Raw genomic sequence first — 18,153 nt, 5'->3', positions numbered from 1 at the left:
CCAAAGGCTCACCTACGAGCCATCGCAGGGTGGAGGGGAAGCACAGCACAGATTTGTTGGGTCATAACCACGAGAAGAAAGCTGTCCTGCTGGCGTCTTGATCTTGGCCTTCCCAGCTTCAGAACTGTGAGGTGAGAATTTTCTATTGTTGAAAGCAAAGCAAAACCAACAGCTTTACTCTTGCCACCATTTCCCTTTTCCTTGATTCTTTTACCTATTTTTCCCTATTTATTTACGTCTTTGTTTAGGAGAGAGAGAAAGAGAATATGGGTGAATGAGGGTCCCTTGCACTACAGACAAACTCCAGACGTATGTGCTACTTTGTATATCTGGCTTTATGTGGACATGGGGAATTGAACACAGGCCATCAGCTTTTACAAGTAAGTACATTTAACCACTGAGCAATCGAGAGATTTTTCTTTTTAATTTTAATTTATCTATTTGCAAGCAAAGAGAGATGGAAGTGTGGTAGAATGGGCATCCCAGGGCCTCTAGCCACTGTAAACAAACTTCAAATGCATGCGCCACTTTGTGCAGTTGGCTTTACATGGGCACTGGAGAATTGAACCCTGATCTTTAGGCTTTGTAGGCAAGTGCCTAAACCACTGAGCCATCTTTCCAGGCCCTGTTTTTTTGGTATTTTTGACACCAGGTTTCATCTAGCCCAGGTTGGCCTCAAACTCATTACATAGCTAAAAATGACCTTAAACTTCTAATCCTCCTCCCTCCAGCTCCCAAGTGCTGGGATTATATGTATGCACCAGCACAGGCCCAGATTCTGTTTTATTTTATTTTCTTCAACTCTCTTTGCTCCAAACTTTCCCTGTCCCTTAAGGCTCTTGCTCCATGTATTATAGTGTACAAAAATATGTCTGGGGTTTATTTTTATGTAATTAAATCAATGTGTTTGGTTGTCTTATAAAAGTAACACATACCCATTGTTTAAATGTGCGCTGTCATATAGTCCATAAAACAAATGAAGAGAAAAGAGAAAGAACCCTGGCATAGCTCCACAGCCCAGCAACGCCTTCCCGGGAGTGATCCCTCCCTTACAAGCCAGCACCTTACCTGATGAGCCATCTCCCAGCCCAGGAGTGATTCCTTAAAAGTGTGACCTAGTTCTGTTGGTGGTGGTTTTGTTTTCGTGGTTTTAGGGTTGTGCTTGTTTTAAGATAGCCTTTACCTTGGGCCACCCTAAGTAGCCAAGGATAACCTGGATGACCTGCTTCCACCTCCTGCATGCTGGGATTAAAGGCACATGCCACCATGCCCACTTGACACAGTGCTGGTGGCTCAAACCCAGGATTTTATGCACATTAGACAAGCACTCTACCATCTTCAACCTTTGTTTTTGATTTTTTAAAATTTATTTTTGTTTATTTATGAGAGGAGAGGAGAGGGATTGAGAGAGAGAGAATGGGCATGCCAGGGCCACTAGCCACTGCAAACAAACTCCAGGTGCATGCGCCACTTTGTGCATCTGACTCATGTGGGTACTGGGGAGCTGAACCTGGGTCCTTAGGCTTTGCAGACAAGCACCTTAACCACTAAGCCTTCTCTCCAGTCCTGTTCTTGATTTTTTTAAGCAGAATTTCACCCTGTAGCCCAGGCTGGCCTGAAACTCACTAGGTCGTCCAGGCTGGACTCATACTCATGGTGATTCTTCTGTCCTAGGTTTTCAAGGCCTAGGATTACAGGCATGAGCCATTACACCTGGCTCTCCAGAAGTTTGCATATGCATGCATAGGATTTATACCTTTTTTAAAAAAAAAGATAAACCGAGGCTGGGAAGATGGCTCTGAAGTTAAAGGTGCTTGCTTGCTAAACCTTCCAGCCCAGGTTTGTTTCCCCAGTGCCCACATAAAGCAAGATGCACAAAGTGGCACATGCACCTGAAGTTTGTTTGCAGCAGCAGGAAGCCATGGTGTGCCCATACTCAATCTCTCTATGTGCTCACAAATAAATAAAGTCATTAAAATTAAAAGTAAAGGGCTGGAGAGATGGCTTTACAGTTAAGGTGTTTGCCTGCAAAGCCAAAGAATCCAGGTTCAATTCTCTAGGACCTATGTAAGCCAGATGCACAAGGGGGCACATGCATCTGGAGTTCATTTGCAGTGGCTGCAGGCCCTGGCACACCTATTCTCTCTCTCTCTCTCTCTCACTTTCTGCCTTTTTCTGTCCTCAAATAAATAAATAAATGAATATTTTTAAAAACTGGAATAAAATCTTGAATATATTTTTTAAAATTAAAAAATAACAATAGGAGGCTGGAGAGATGGCTTAGTGGTTAAGGCACTTGCCTGTGAAGCCAAAGGACCCAGGTTTGAATCCCCAGGATCCATATAAGCCAGATGCTCTAGATAAAACATACAACTGGAGTTCATTTGCAGTGGCTGGAGGCCCTGATGCACCATTATCTCTGTCTCTCCCCCTCCCCCCCTCTCTACCGCTCTCTCAAATAAACAAATAAAACATTAAAATATTTAATTAAAAATAAATAAAATCAGAAAGGTAAATCCAATCTAAGAATACATGTCATTCAGTAGCTTGCTTTTCTTCAATTAACACTACATCCTAAATAGCTTTCAATTTAGCCTCCCTAAGTATTGATTCTATCCTTTTAAGCATTTTTTACCTTATTTACCAAGTTTATCAGCAAGGGATGGTTACTAATAGAACTCTGCTATTGTAATCAGCACCTCAATGAACATTTCTTGTGCTTGTATCATTAAGCATTTATATAGTTGAGGATGAATTCCTCTAACTTGTGGGTCAAAGGGTACATATGTATATTTTACATTTATATAGATATTTCCCATGGACCTTTGCACCTGGTGATGATGAGATTTAATCTGTAATCTGGCACCTTCTAGCTGTGCTACTTCAAAGAGCTATTTTGTTTCTTGCCTGTAAAATGGACATAATTTAAATATTTCAGTGCTGTTTAGGGATTAAACAACATAAATAGTTCATGATGGCTAGCAGTTTGTAGCAGACAGCTTCAGGTTCGCTGAGATGAACTTTCAGACCAGGCACAGTTATGCAGGAAGGGATTTATTGAAGCTTACAGATCCAGGGAAAGTTCCATAATGGCAGAAGAAGCTAGCCTGCCTTCACAGGTCCAAACAGAGAGAGAGAAGCACAAGCCTAAAAGTCAAAAGCCACACAGCACACTTCAGGAACTCCAGCTAGGCACACCTTGCATATCTTTAGATTGAAATCTGAAACTCACCATCACACCTTAAAATCACGTGGTGACATTGCCTCCAGCCAGGTGGCTACAGATGCAAACTACAAACAAACAAACAACTGAATATATTGGGGGCCATCTATTCTATTCAAACCACCACATTCCGCCCTGGCCCCCAATAGATTTATAATCATCACACATTGTAAATTGTAAGCAGTTCAATTTTAAAGGTCCCCACAGTCTTGAACAATTTAAGATATTAAGACCTGTAAAAACAAACAAGTTAAACATTTCTAACATAAATAAAGGCACAGAGTAAACATTTTTAACTGGTATAAGGCACAGCAAGGAGATACTAAAACAATGCAAATTCAATCACCATCAAACATCGAACTTCTGCAGTTCAAGTTCAACATAATCAAAGGCTGACAGTCTCCAGATTTTCCAATTCCATCCCTCCAGCTGGGCAGAGTAGCAGGGAAACATTTCCATCCCAGGCCAACAGTGCACTCCATGGTAGCCCTTGCACAGTCCTGGTATATCCAAAACATCTTGAGGTCTTCATGCAAACCACGGTCCATCTTCCAAAGGCTCTTTCAGCCTATCAGGGCATCATGCCCTGCCTCATTCTGCATCTCAGCAGCAGCTCCTGGAACAATGTGCAATTCATGACCACTCCTCACATTTTCCAAAGGCTCTTTCAGCCTATCAGGGCATCAGGCCCTACCTCATGCCACATCTCAGGGGCAGCTCCTGGAAGCATGTGCAATTCACGACCACTCCTGGCATTTTTCATGCTTCTGAAACCAATACCAGGTGTGTAGGACACAGCCAAATTCTTAATTCAGGGATGAAACAAATCATAGCCTTGTAAAGCAGGTTCCTTCTCCAATCAACTCTTTTCAAAAGTGTTTGCATTTCTATGATAGTCTTTCCTCAGGCATCCTTTCCATGGTCCTTTAAGATTGCTAATGTGTTTGACAATAGCAGCTTTAGTAATCTAAAGCCAGTTTCTGTGCCAGTAAATTTAACTTGCTTAAAGTTTTCCAGCTTAAAATCTTAAGTCTCTCAGTCCAATATCTCTAGCCAAGCACATCAGTCCATTACAAATTCAACCTTGATCAAGTTCTCTGGGCCTGGGCAGCAGGATGCAGCCAGCCCTTATACCAGTAGCCCAGTTCCAACAAAGTCCTCTGCAGTCTTTCCTTCCCCTTAGAAAGCTCATAAGCCAAGCCTCGAAGTTCAATGCTATCTGCACTTAGCATTCTCAGACTCTCATCAGAATAGTCCATAAAACTTGGCTTACCACTCCAGAAGACATCCTCAGCTGCAATCACCAAGTTCATGCCTATTCCTCCAAAACAACATCCACATGGCCAGGTACATCTCACCCCACTCCTGGTACCAAGTTCTGTAGCAGACAGCTTCAGGTTCGCTGAGATGAACTTTCAGACCAGGCACAGTTATGCAGGAAGGGATTTATTGAAGCTTACAGATCCAGGGGAAGTTCCATAATGGCAGAAGAAGCTGGCCTGCCTTCACAGGTCCAAACAGAGAGAGAGAAGCACAAGCCTAAAAGTCAAAAGCCACACAGCACACTTCAGGAACTCCAGCTAGGCACACTTTGCATACCTTTAGTTTGAAATTGGACACCCATCACCACAACTTAAGATCCACACAGTGACATTGCCTCCAGCCAGGTAGCCAGCAGATGCAAACTAAAAACAAACAACTGAGCTATTGGGGGCCATCTATTCTATTCAAACCACCACACAGTTCGTACTCATCTCCTCCACCCCCCCTGCCCCCCCCCCCCCCCCCCCCCCCCGTAGTTCCTAGCTACTGTGTTTCTACAAAGATTGAGCAAAGATCCCATTTCATGTCAACAAATATTTATAGAACTCTAAAATTGCAGGACTTAACAAATGCTGAAGAGACTTTAATTATTTGTTTTGCTCTTGAAGATACTGACTGTCCATTTGGGAGCTGACATTACTGAACAGGATAAAAACATCCCCCAGCTCCTAGTGTATAATAGGCCCTTTACTGAACATTGTTGGAATGAATGAGTAGCGAAAGGAAGCAAGGTTGTTGAATGAGTGACAGCACCCAGTCTGGAAGAGAGCTCACTGGTAGTGGTGGAGGCAGCAGAGCAGTGATGGAGAAGGGAATTCACAGAACACTCTCTCTGCCTTTCACCTAGTAGAAGGGAGGCACTGAGGCTGAACATCAAAGCATTCAGATGGAATGAACTTACAGACTCACATTTTATTTTGATACTTTACAATCAGTTTGCATTCTCCTCCCTAATATTTTGTCTCCATGTAAATGGCATCTTTCTCCCTAATGCTGGGGGATATTTCAAGAAGATGTATCATATATATCATGTGGCTTTTCTGTTCCTGGCATGTTTTCAGGGACGTGCATACTTAAGTTTGAGAAATGTTAGATTAAGCATGATCCTGAATGAGCTCTCCTCCTGCTTCCATCCGAGTGTATGACATAAACCCATATCTCACAGGCTCATCCCTCCCAACTTTCTGCTAAAAGTCTCCACAAACCCCTATTTGTCTCCTCCATCCTGGTTTTGTTTTCCTGACTAACCAAAATTTCGTGCTGAAACTACACTAAAGGAATACTTAGTGAAAATTTTTTTTTTAAAAAAGAAATATTTTGGAAGAATAACTGCAAAACCTTTCCAATAACATTTAAGTCTACTCAGGTCCCAGGGGACACCCTTCATTTATCCACACTGTACTGGTTTCTTGGTCTGTTTCACCCCCTCGTCATCTATGACAATAGACTCTTGGAGCCTGTTTTGTTTAAACCTTGAAAAACACCCAAACTAATGCTGTGGTCAACTAACACAGCTCTGTTTTGGAGCACTTGGTTCAATGCTCTCCTCTGTTTGGGAAGGGCGCGCTAAGTAGAGCATGTGCTTTGAATTGATCTCCAGAGCTCTGATCTGTTCACCTCTTTTCCATCTGTCACCCCTGCTTGGACCCTGAGTTATGTCCTTACGTTCTCTTGCTAGATGATTCCCCTAATTCCTTCCCTGCTCTTGTCACCCCTCTCCACCCTCCTCAAAGCTTCAAGAGTGGCTGTTTTAACAGAGATCAGGCCAAGCTGCTTGCGGTCTTCAGACTTAAGCAACAGACTTAATCCACGACTGCACACAATAACTCCAGTTTCATTTATTCACACGACGGAAAGGAGCCAGCCACAGGAACGCACACGTTGTAAACAGAGTGCGGACCCCAGTAAAACCCGCCTATGGGAGTCAGCATCACAGGGACACTTGCCAGGGATAGAGGGCTGATCATGAGAGGGCGTGGGTGGGCCTCCTGATAGGCTGCTAACGCCCTATCTCGCTATCGGGACGCTAAGAAAATATGTATGTTGTGTTTTTGAAAATCTGTTCAGCTTTAAGTTTGGGGCACTCTTTTATGTCTATTCCTTTAATAAAACATGAAAACAGGTCTAGGGAACTGGCTCAGTCAGTACAGAGCTTGCCTCACAAGCATGAGGACCTGAGTTCAGTGTCCAGATCTCAGGTAAGAGTGATGGGCATGGGTGTCATCAGAACCCAACAGAGGCAGAGACACAAGGATCATTGGGGCCAGACTAGCCTAATTTGTAAATTCCAGGCCAATAAGAGACCTTTGTCTCAAAGAAGGTGGATGGCATCTCTGAGGATGAGGCCTGAGATTGTCTTCTGGCTTCTAGACGCATGCACACACACACATGAACATGCATTCCACGTGTACCCACATACATGAAATTGAAAAAAAAAAATACAACAAACCATATTACTTGTTGCCTCCCTGACATGCTATTCAGTCGCTCCCACGTCTCCCCCTGGTTTCTCCTGTGAGCATTTTCCCCCACCCACCCACCCACCCAGCGCACTTACATTCCTGACGCTGCGCACTTTGACAGCAAGCCCTTCCCTTCCGCTGAAAAGTTCGCTTACCCTTTTAGCCCGCACTCAAGTGTCACCTTCTCCGTGCTTCCATGCACGTTGCCATTCCTTCTCTATCACTGTAGTGCCCATAGTTTCCATGTGAAAAGTGTGTTATCTTGAAGGGAGAAACAGGACAGAATACCAGGGTCAGGGGGACGTGAGAAATCCAGCTCTGCATAACACATTGCTTTACTGTGTAGTAATTTCTCTGGATTTACCTGCCCATCCATGCAGACACTCTTTATCGTTTCTATGCTGGGAACCTCTCCAGCAAACTGAAGAAGCATATGGACCCCCCCCCCTCCTTTAAGTGAATTTTTACTGAAGTATGACTAAATGCACAGATCACAGGTGGGTGACTACAAATTTGCACAAAGTGAACACATTGATATTTCTTGCATCTGGATCAATGAATAGATAACCTGACCCCCTCCTCTCAAGCACCACCCTATAAAAGAGCAAATGTCTTGAGTCCCAATCCCAGATCCTAGTCTGGTTTTAAAAATGATATGAACTGGATTAGATAGTACTTTTCCTTCTGTGTCTGGTTTTGGTGTTGAGCCTTAGGGGCTGAGATGCATCCACGTTTCTGAATGTAGCAATTGTCTCCTTTTTCTCATCCATGGCTGGCATTTCATTGTATCAACAGACCTCTGCTGACCTAGCCATTCTTTTGTGATGACCAGCAATAGCTTGTTCTCAGCCTTGGATATGAATGGTGCTGTTATGAACGTCCTCATATGTGTGTACTTGTTTCAGGAGATTTTTAGTTGTCTAAAATACTCCCAGAAGTACACAAGAAATTTAAGTAATTTATAGTTCTTAAAATAGAAGACAAAATTTGAGATGTAGTATAATATATGCGTGTATATATCTGGAGATGCAGGTAGCTCAGATGGCAGAGTGTATGCCTAGTTATCTATGTGCTGGCTGGGGAGATGGCTCAGTAGTAAAGCACTTGCCTAGTGTGGTCAGGACCCTAACTTCAATACTATCTCTGCATCACCAAACAAAATAAGACTCCCCCCACCCACAAAACCCTCTAATTTGTACATCATTTAGCTAGGCATATTAGCTATTACCCAAATTTCAGCACTCAGGAGGCTGAGGCAGGCCAATTACCATGACTTCAAAGCCAGCCTGGTCTATATAGTGAATTCAAAATAGTCTGGGCTACCAAGTGAGACCCTGTCTCAAAAAAAATAATGTTATATATGTACTTCGTTATCAACACAATCCCTAGATCTAGCATGGTTCTAATAGCTGTTAATAATTTCAAAGTCATAATGTTCATAAATAAAATTTTTAAAAAATAGCTATACGATAATATTCTATGAAAATATGTACATGTGTTCATACATACTGTGAGTACTTTATGACATAGTGAATGCACTCATAATTAAAGGAAATGTTAAATTTCAAGCAAATGTCTTTAATCTCTGAGCCAACTTGGAAATTTTAAGTTTTAGTTAAAAGGTTAATTTGGTAATTATTGTTTTGCTTGAGTTTTTGTTTATCTGTTTTGTTTGTTTGGTTGGTTTTTAAGGGTTGCCTTTTTAAAAATTTTATTTATTTGAGAGAAAGAGAAGGAGGCAGATACAAAAAGAGAGAGAGAAAAAGAGAGAAAATACACATGCCACAGTTTCCAGCCACTGCAAACAAATGCCAGATGCATGTGCCACCTTGTGTATCTGACTTTACATGGTGTTGCAGTCAGGTTCGCATTGCTGGTAGAAATCACCCAACCAAGAGTAGCTTCTGGGAAAAAGAGGTTTATTTTGGCTCACAGGCTTGAGGGGAAGCTTCACGATGGCAGGGGAAAACGATGGCATGAACAGAGGGTGGACATCACCCCCTGGCCAACATAAGATGGAACACAGCAACAGGAGGGTGTGCCAAACACTGGCATGGGGAAACTGGCTATAAAGCCCATAAGCCCACCCCCAACAATACACTCCCTCCAGGAGGCATTAATTCCCAAATCTCCATCAGCTGGGAACCTAGCATTCAGAACACCTAAGTTTATGGGGGACACCTGAATCAAACCACCACACATGGGTACTGGGGGATTGAACTGGGTCGTTTGGCTTTGTAGACAAATGCCTTAACCGCTGATCAATCTCTCCAGCCCTCAGAGATGGCTCAGGGGCTAAGGTGCTTGCCTACAAAGCCTAATGACCTGGGTTTAATTCCCCAATACTCATGTAAAGTCAGATGCACAAAGAGGCACATGCAACTGGAGTTTGTTTGCAGTGACTTGAGGACCTGGTGCACCTATTCTGTCTGTCTCCTCTCTCTCTCCCTCTCTCTCTCTCTCTCTCTCTCTCTCTCTCTCTCTCTCTCTCTCCTTGAAGATAAATGAGAGCTTATTTGGAGGTTCTAGCAGGGGAGCACAGCTACTCATACACCATTGACCAAAGACGGGGATCCTCCTCTATTCAGGAAAAGTGGTCCTCTTCGACCCAGCACATGGCTTCGGGAGGGACGCACACGGAGCGGTGAGGGAGGAAGGGGACACCCTCCTAACCAGCCAGATCAGCCGAATCAACCCTGGCGATTAATGGGTGAAAAATGTTGCAACCAGATCGCCCTCACATCCTCCTTGCAAATAAATAAATAAATAAATGATATTTTTTAACAATCAACTCACGAGTGACAATTGTTAACTTTTGTTCAGTTCATCATGTGCATCGTATCTATGGTAAGTGCTTTAAAAGTCCTTAAAGTCTCATGTCAGCTTGTTGATTACAGCCAGCAATTTATTGATGAGGATTCAGACTTGGATAGATTATATAACTTTTTGTTTTGTTTTGTTTTGTTTTGTTTGAGGTAGGCTGACCTGGAATTCACTATGTAGTCTCAGGGTGGCCTCAAACTCTCAGCAATCCTTCTTTACCTCTGCTTCACTGAGTGCTAGGATTAAAAGCATGCGCCACCATGCCCAGCAGATTATATAATCTTAGATTTTCTAGCCTTTTTGTTTTAGGCCAGGAATTCAAACTCAACTATTTCTGATCCCTTAACCCTTAAATGACTGCTATGTTTTATATATTATTGCTGATGAATGAAGAGATTAATGCATAAATAAAGGAACAAATAATTGCTTCTCAGCCTTTTGGCTAAGATCAAGTGTAGTATCTGTTCTTATCAGTTTAATAAAGGAACAAATGAATGACTTTAGCCAACTACATTGCGTATTCCACAACTAGTTGAAATAGTGATACAGTGTGATCAGTAAAGAATAATCTTTATGTAAAGCAGTTTGTCCCCTTGAAAATATTTAAAACCAACTGCTCATAAACACAGCTCTTTAATCTAACAAACAACCATCTAGTAATGTTAGATGACAGTGCCAAGCTCAAGAAGACAAACTCCTGGGCCACAGAGCGACCAGTACTTAGCCCCAAGTGAGGCGTCAGGGTATTGTGGGAAATAAGCTCATAAGTAAATCTCCCCTCCTTTCAAGAACATCACTCAGAAGAGCCACACTTCAGTCAAGACATTCTGTCTCTTCTGAGAGACAGAGGAAGAAGTGGAGAGGTCCGGAGAATTCCTGAGGTCTGAGGAATTTCAGCTTCCTCTTCTGTCCTGAGTGAGGTCTGGAGTGCGTATGTGTCTCTGCAGACTATCTTTAAGACTGAGACACTTCTTATCCAAAGGAAATGCATTCAGATTATTCTTTTCCAGCTGAACATGGTGGTGCTTACTCTAATCACAGCATTTGGGAGGCTGAGGAAGGGTGATCTTCAATAAGTTCAAAGCCAGCCTGGGAAAGAATGAGACCCTGTCTCTAAGTAAGTAAGTAAGTAAATAAATAAATGTATTCTTCAAGTTATTCTTCTGAAATTTAGGAAAAGGTAACCAAGTGTTTAAACATGTTTCTGAATTTAGCTATTTTTGCTTTACTGCTTTGCAAAATTATAGAACTGGAATTTATACACTTTGTAGTCACCTTCAGGTTGCTGGGACAAAACACCCAACCAAAAGTAGCTGATGGGAGGAAAGGGTTTGTTTTCTTCTTACAGTCTTGAGAAGTTTCATCAAGGCAGTGTGGAAGGGTGGTAGGGCAGAGGCTGGCTATCACTCGGACCACAGCTGGTGGAAAATAGTAGCAGGAGAGTGCACTGAGCTCTGGTAAGGGGGAATCTGAGCTATGACACCCCAAAGCCAACTCCAGAAACACACTTCCTCTAGCAAAGCTCCACCTCCCAAATTGCCACCAGCTGGGGACCATACATTTGAAACACATGAGTTTATGGGGACATCTGATTCAAACTACCACAACACATGTAAAAATATACAAATAGCCGGCGTGGTGCCACATACCTTTAATCCCAGCACTCAAGAGGTAGGACAATCACCATGAGTTCAAGGCCACCCTAAAACTACATAGTGAATTCCAGATTAGCCTGGGATAGAGTGAAACTCTGCCTTGGAAAACCAAAAAAAAAAAAAAAAAAAAAAAAAAAAAAAAAAAAAAAATCCAAATATACAAGCACTTAAAATAAAAAGATGAAAATTTCCTTTACTTCCCTAATCTCTTCAGAATTAAGTATTGGCAGTATTTAAAGTTTCATGTTGAGATTTTCAAACTTTTTTTTACTAACTACACCATACATTTGTATCTCTATGCACACATAAACACATATACAAATATACAGGCATATATCCAAATATTTTATGACTTACTTTTTTCCTTGCCAATATGTCATGGACATCATGCCTGATCAATACCATGTTTCTTTTTTATTTCTTTTTTTTTTGTTGTTTGTTTGTTTTTCAAGGTAGGGTCTCACTCTAGCCCAGGCTGACCTGGAATTCACACTGTAGTTTCAGGGTGGCCTTAAACCCACGGCAATCCTCCTACCTCTTCCTCCCGAGTGCTGGGATTAAAGGTGTGCGCAACCATGCCTGGCAATACCATGTTTCATTAAAGGTAACTAGTATTCATTTTAAGGATTCATTATAAATTGTGTTTACTGTTTATTGTAGTTAGTCCATGTTGTTAGGACAAACATCCAACCAAACACAGCTTGTGGGAAGAAGGGTCTATTTCAGTTTACAAGTCCGGAGGAAACTCCACCAGGGGCAGAAGAAGCTGCTGACTCCCACAGACCCGAGCACAGACAAAAACTGCAGCAGGCAAATGCCCACACCAGCCAACAAACTCACCAGAGCGCAACCTTCTCTCTCCACACCTTTGGGGCGAATCCAGATTGCCCCAAACCCACCTTAGGGCTGAACTCCAACCTCCACCCCCAATGACAGACACCTCCTCCAGCCAGGCCAAAGTTACAAGTTTAATTTTAATAAAACACCAAGTCTATGGGGCCGTACATGTTCACTATTGCATTCAAACTACTACACTGCTCTCTAACCGAAAGCGCGATGTAATTCCTTTTGTTTCTGTCAGAAACCACAGGTCAGTGAATGGCCTTGTGATTACCTACTCTAAATGCTCACGCACAGATTCCTGTAGAGTGGCTTCATTTCCATTAATTTGCTGGTCACAACTTCTCACCTTTCATTTTCAACAGTTATGTACAAATTCCAGAGGTGCCATGGTGAAGCTTCTGCTCCTCGGGGCATTTTCCACCAGCTTTCAACTGGCTGTGGGGCTGCCGCTCTGGGTTATCTCACTCCTAACCTCACAGAATTCCTCCCCGGGAAGCTGACATGTTTTCTGCATTGCTGTTATCTCGCTTTCAGGGCATATTTCAGTTATTAGCCCCAAACTACCCTTTATTTCAGAAACATTATTTATTTGCAACAAAATATAAAGCCTCTTATGCTTCAAATAAGAGACTAAATGCCACCTCTACTGTAAACTTTTGCCCTTGGTCAGCAAACACATGTCTACAACCTCATTCAGTTCAAGTTCAAGCTTCCTTGCATCCTTCCCCTCTTCTAATTGTACAAGCAAAAGAAGCAGGTGGATTGAATGGGAAGGGAAATGCTGGGAAATGTATAGGAAGTGATTATTTAGGACTGGAACAAAGGAAAAGTTGAAAAAAATTGCAGAGTAAACCATTGGAAATCATGACAGAAACTCCTTGGGCCTCAGTAAATACTGATTTTGTGGTATGCTGAGAAAAAGAATCTGCTTAATCCTATATTAAGTATCCTTTACCTCATGACATTTTATAGAAATCATTTCTTTTTAAAGTTATTGATTTTTTTTTTTTTTTTTTTTTTTTTTTTTTTTTGGTTTCTTTGAGTGTCTCACTCTAGTCCAGGCTGACCTGGAATTTACTATGTAGTCTCAGGATGGCCTTGAACCCATGGTGAGCCTCCTACTTCTGCCTTCCGAGTGCTGGGATTAAAAGGAGTGCACCACCATGCCCAGCTGATTTTTAATCTGTTTTTAATTTTAATTTTATTTTATTTGAGAGAGAGAGAAAGATAGAAAAAGGCAGAGAGAAAGAGGGAGAGAATGGGCGTGTCAGGGCCTTCAGCCACTATAAACAAACTCCAGATGAATGTGCCACCTTACACATCTATCTGATTTATGTGGGCCCTGGGGAATCGAACCTGGGTCCTTTGGTTTCTTAGGCAAACACCTTAACCACTAAGCCATCTCTCCAGCCCAGAAATCATTTCTTCTTTTAACAAATATTTTATTTATTTATTTGAGAGAGACAGAGAGAAGCAGATATGTATATACAGAGAAAATGGGTGCACCAGGGTCTCTAGCCACTTTAAATGAACTCCAGACGTGTGTACCACCTTGTGCATCTGGCTTTACATGGGTACAGGGGAACTGAACCCAGGTCCTTAGGCTTTGTAGGCAGGCACCTTAACCACTAAGCCATCTCTCCAGCCACATAGAAATCATTTCTAGCCCTAACCCAATACAGTTTTCACATAGTTTGCACTATCTCCACCAGACAGATAAGGAAACAGAGGTTCATAAATCTTATGTGATTTGGTCTGGATTTCATAGTCAGTGAGGTGCTTAAGATAGGGTAAGACTCGGGTCCCCTTGATTTTTTTCTCTCTGTACTGCACTGTCTCTCTTGGCATGCAAGATACCAACTCAGACTTTCTTTTTTTTTCTTTTTTTTTTTTTTAAATATTTTATTTATTTATTTGAGAGCGACAGACACAGAGAGAAAGACAGATAGAGGGAGAGAGAGAACGGGCGCGCCAGGGCTTCCAGCCTCTGCAAACGAACTCCAGACGCGTGCACCCCCTTGTGCATCTGGCTAACGTGGGACCTGGGGAAGCGAGCCTCGAACCGGGGTCCTTAGGCTTCACAGGCAAGCGCTTAACCGCTAAGCCATCTCTCCAGCCCCCAACTCAGACTTTCATGGAGAAAACAAGAACTAACAAATGGATGTGTTGAGATGCAGAATGTGTTTCAGTCTGAGGGTTCAGACAGGTGCTCTTTCATAGGAACATGGCTAATAGTTAATCTGTCAAGAATATTGTAGATGAGGTCTGGGGAGATCACTCAGGGGGTCAAAGTGCTTGCTGATCAAGTGTGACAACCTGGAATTTGGATCCTCAGAGCCCACTTAAATCCAGGCATGCTAGTGAACACCTAAAACCCCAGCATTTCTTAATCTCACAGGAAGAAGGGAGGCAGAGACAAGAGAATCCCCAGAGGCTAATGAGACAGCTAGCCTGATGAACATAGCAATGAACAAGAGAGAGACCCTCCCTCAAACAAGATGGAAGGTGAGGACTGATAAGCAGAGGCTGCCTCTCCCGCCACAAGCGCACTATAAATACATGCATGCATATGCACACATACATGTGAACAACACATGTGTGTGGCATACATATCATACACAAATACAAAAAAAATATTATATGTCAAATTCTATAGTGGATGCTAGATCGAACTTCCAGATCCTCTTTCCCTCAGACATCCATTTTACAGATAAGAAAAAAGAGCTACAGGGCTAGAGAGATGGCTTAGCAGTTAAGGCGCTTGTGTGCAAAGCCAAAGGACCCAGGTTCAATTCCTCAGTACCCATGTGAGCCACATGCACAAGGTGGCACATGTGTCTTGAGTTCATTTGCAGTGGTTGGAGGCCTTGGCATGCCCATTCTCTCTATATATATATCTGCCTCTCTGTCTCTCAAATAAATAAATATTGCAAAGAAAAGAGAACTACAGAATAAGGAAGAGATTTGCTCAAGTCCACGGCTAACTCGTACAGACCAGTGGGGGACTCTTCTGCTAACCTGCCTGCTAGAAGACACCTACTTCCATGTTTTCAGACTGACTCCCTTTACTAATTCGTTTGTACTTTGGCTAATGTAGGCTCCATCTTGATATAGGAACATGGGCAGGGAGTGTCACACTTTTGTTTCTGCCCCTTCTCTCCCCAAAACAGAGACACAAGATGCAGTCCACTGCAGGACCATTTAGTGTCATCCTATCTTTTAAAAAATGCATAATAAAAGTTTCAGTATATTAAAGAAAGGAACAGCATAGCAAAAGAGGGGCTGGAATATTTCCAGAAAATACAAACACTGAGCCCAACCACAGGTGCATCCAATAAGAACTCTGGCGGTCTTTGGAAAAGCAGTCAGGGTTGTATCAATTCCATTATCCCATTGGAGAAGGAAAAAAGACGAAGAAGTGTCCTTAAGAAACTACTGCCTTCTGTGCTGAAGTGTGTTGTGTCATAGCCAGAATTTGGGGAGACTGGCTCAAAAGATCCACACTGCAGCAAGAGCTCTTGCATGTTTGAGAATAGACAGTTTACCACACTCACTCCACACCCAGGTACACTGCCAGAAGTGAGTCCCCTGCTGGCATCTTGGTTACTATCCTGGCAAAGAAATGAAACCACCTATCAGAAAAAAAGAAAGAAAGAAAGAGAGAGAGAGAGAGAGAGAGAGAGGAAGGAAGGAAGGAAGGAAGGAAAAAAGGAAGAAAGAAAGAAAGAAGGAACCTACCTTTCGCAGAGAATGCACCCATGCCCTCATCCCACATTCTCTGTAGCAAAGGATATCTGAATTTGAAAAAAAATGAGGGCCTTGCTTACGTATCTGGAGGCTTAACTTAGATTAGATACCTAAATTCTTACTATTCCACTTAATGTAAAACTCAGGTAAGTACATTGCTGTAAAGGCTGCTTTTAAAGACTTACCATTGAGTTAACAATTAACATCTAAGCAATTTGATTCCCAGAAAGACTATTTATTTGGACTCCCTAGTTCATGTTGTTTTTTTTTTTTTAATGTAACTTTAAACCATCAAGGGTTAGAACAGTCTCAAGCACACACAGAAGCAAAGACCAGCTGCAGTCTCACTCAATGGCCAGGCCATATTAGAGGGTTAAATATCAAGGGGATGAGAACTGAAATTCTGGAGCTGCTGTGTTATTGGCATTCAGAATCCAACCTCTGCCAGTCACTGGCTCTTTGACCTTGGGCAAATTACTCAGACCCTCTATTACACTGTGTCTAAATACATGTAGTAAATAGGGTGATACTTGATGGTACCATAAGGGTTGAATGAAATAAAAAGTTTACAATAGTACTTGGCACACAGTAAGTCCTCGGCAAGTGTGAACAATACTTTGCATGTTTGAATGATAAGCATTGTCTCCTTCTTGTATTTGACATGAAACAACTGACCCAGCAGAATTGATATAGTTGTTTTATCCGGACACTGTTATGTTTAGCTTCCCACTACTAAAAATACCAAGTAAAAACTTAAGGAGACTGTTTTTTACATTTAATCTCTATTTCTACTGCATAGAATCTGCAAGTGATTAGGCTTCATTTTTATTACGGTTGTTAAACTGTAACATGCGGCTTATCTCTCCCTGGGTGTGGTTCACACTCAGAATGCTGCTGGCTTTGTTCAGCATCCTATCTGTTGTTACTTAATTTCAGCTCTCATGAGAGAGATTGTGAGAAACTTATCTTGTTCTGTTGTTCATAAGAGTTATTAATTTTTTAAGACTTAAAGAGTTATAGGTCTTTAAAATTATGGGGGGAGGGGCGGAGGTCAAGAACTGGCTAGGATTTAACCCAAATGATTAAAAGGACAGGATGTTCTCCCCTCCCCCCCTCGGGGAGCCTCAGAAGGAAATGAGAACTAAATTTAATGTTATGAGTTCTCATGTTCACAAATTGGTGTCTTAGGTTTATGTGTCCTAGTAATTATCCCCTGCTGTGGACCAGCTCCCCCTGCCCCCCCCCCCCCCCCCCCCGCAAAGCTTAAGCTGAAGGTAGAAAGTCTGTAGTTGAGAGATCTGCATGGAAACTATGAAAGGTGTGAGAGTTTCTAACAAGCTAGCTATCTCGTGTGTAACACGGGAGCAATTGTGAAGTGGGACTCAAGGATCACACCCAGCCATTCTTTCCCTTCCCACCTCAGGGATGGAGCTGATGTCAGGCAGTGGAGTGGCTCAATCTTCTTTGTCTGCTGAAGTGTGCTGTTTAGGCTCTGCTATCACACATTTACACCTCAGTGAAATTGAAGTCAACGTGCTGCTGCTTCCAGGAAGGGCCTGTTTCAAAAGCTTTCTCGCTCACTCGTGCTCTCTCTCTCTCTCTCTCTCTCTCTCTGTCATTGTGGATGTGGATTGCAGAGTTTGTATCACTGGGTCATAGTTTATATGCAAGCACATGACACTACTCTATCTTAAATGAGACAGGGGTTTATTGGAGGAATAAGACTCACAGCTCATACTGAAGGTAAAAAGCTGAAGGACTGGGCATGGGAAAGGACAGGAGCCTAGGGAGTTCTGTGAGATCTTTGAAGTTTTATCTAATCACGTTCTCTGTAGGGACCTCCCCTGAGCAGGACTCTGATCTTAAGTCTTTGTGTCACTTTACTCCAAATTCACATGCTGAGAAGGGAACATCTGGTTGGTCCAGCTTGGGGTCAAGCCTTATCTGAGGGGAGGGCAGGGTGCCAAGAGTGTAGCAGTGGGGTGAAAAAAAGTTCCACAAAGGATATCAGGGCACTGTTCCTGAAAGAGGAATGGATGCTGTGCAAACTAAAGCATACATCTGCTATAATCACCAA

General features: G+C 42.5%; 1 long non-coding RNA gene and 1 pseudogene across 1 annotated transcript; one reads left to right on the top strand and one right to left on the bottom strand.

Moving 5' to 3' along the window:
• Nucleotides 1-4,720: 4,720 nt before the first annotated feature.
• On the bottom strand, nt 4,721-16,184 carry LOC123457609. The gene is made up of 3 exons (XR_006635080.1): nt 16,068-16,184; nt 7,164-7,269; nt 4,721-4,762 (listed from the first exon to the last, which is right to left on the bottom strand). It is a non-coding gene; the product is annotated as an uncharacterized LOC123457609 (long non-coding RNA).
• LOC123458030 lies at nt 10,254-10,465 on the top strand (annotated as a pseudogene).
• Nucleotides 16,185-18,153: the final 1,969 nt, after the last annotated feature.

This window comes from Jaculus jaculus, chromosome 1 (genome assembly GCF_020740685.1).
Source record: "Jaculus jaculus isolate mJacJac1 chromosome 1, mJacJac1.mat.Y.cur, whole genome shotgun sequence".
NCBI lineage: Eukaryota > Metazoa > Chordata > Mammalia > Rodentia > Dipodidae > Jaculus > Jaculus jaculus.
Note: the sequence above shows the minus strand (reverse complement) of the source record. Positions and strands in the feature narration are given on the sequence as shown.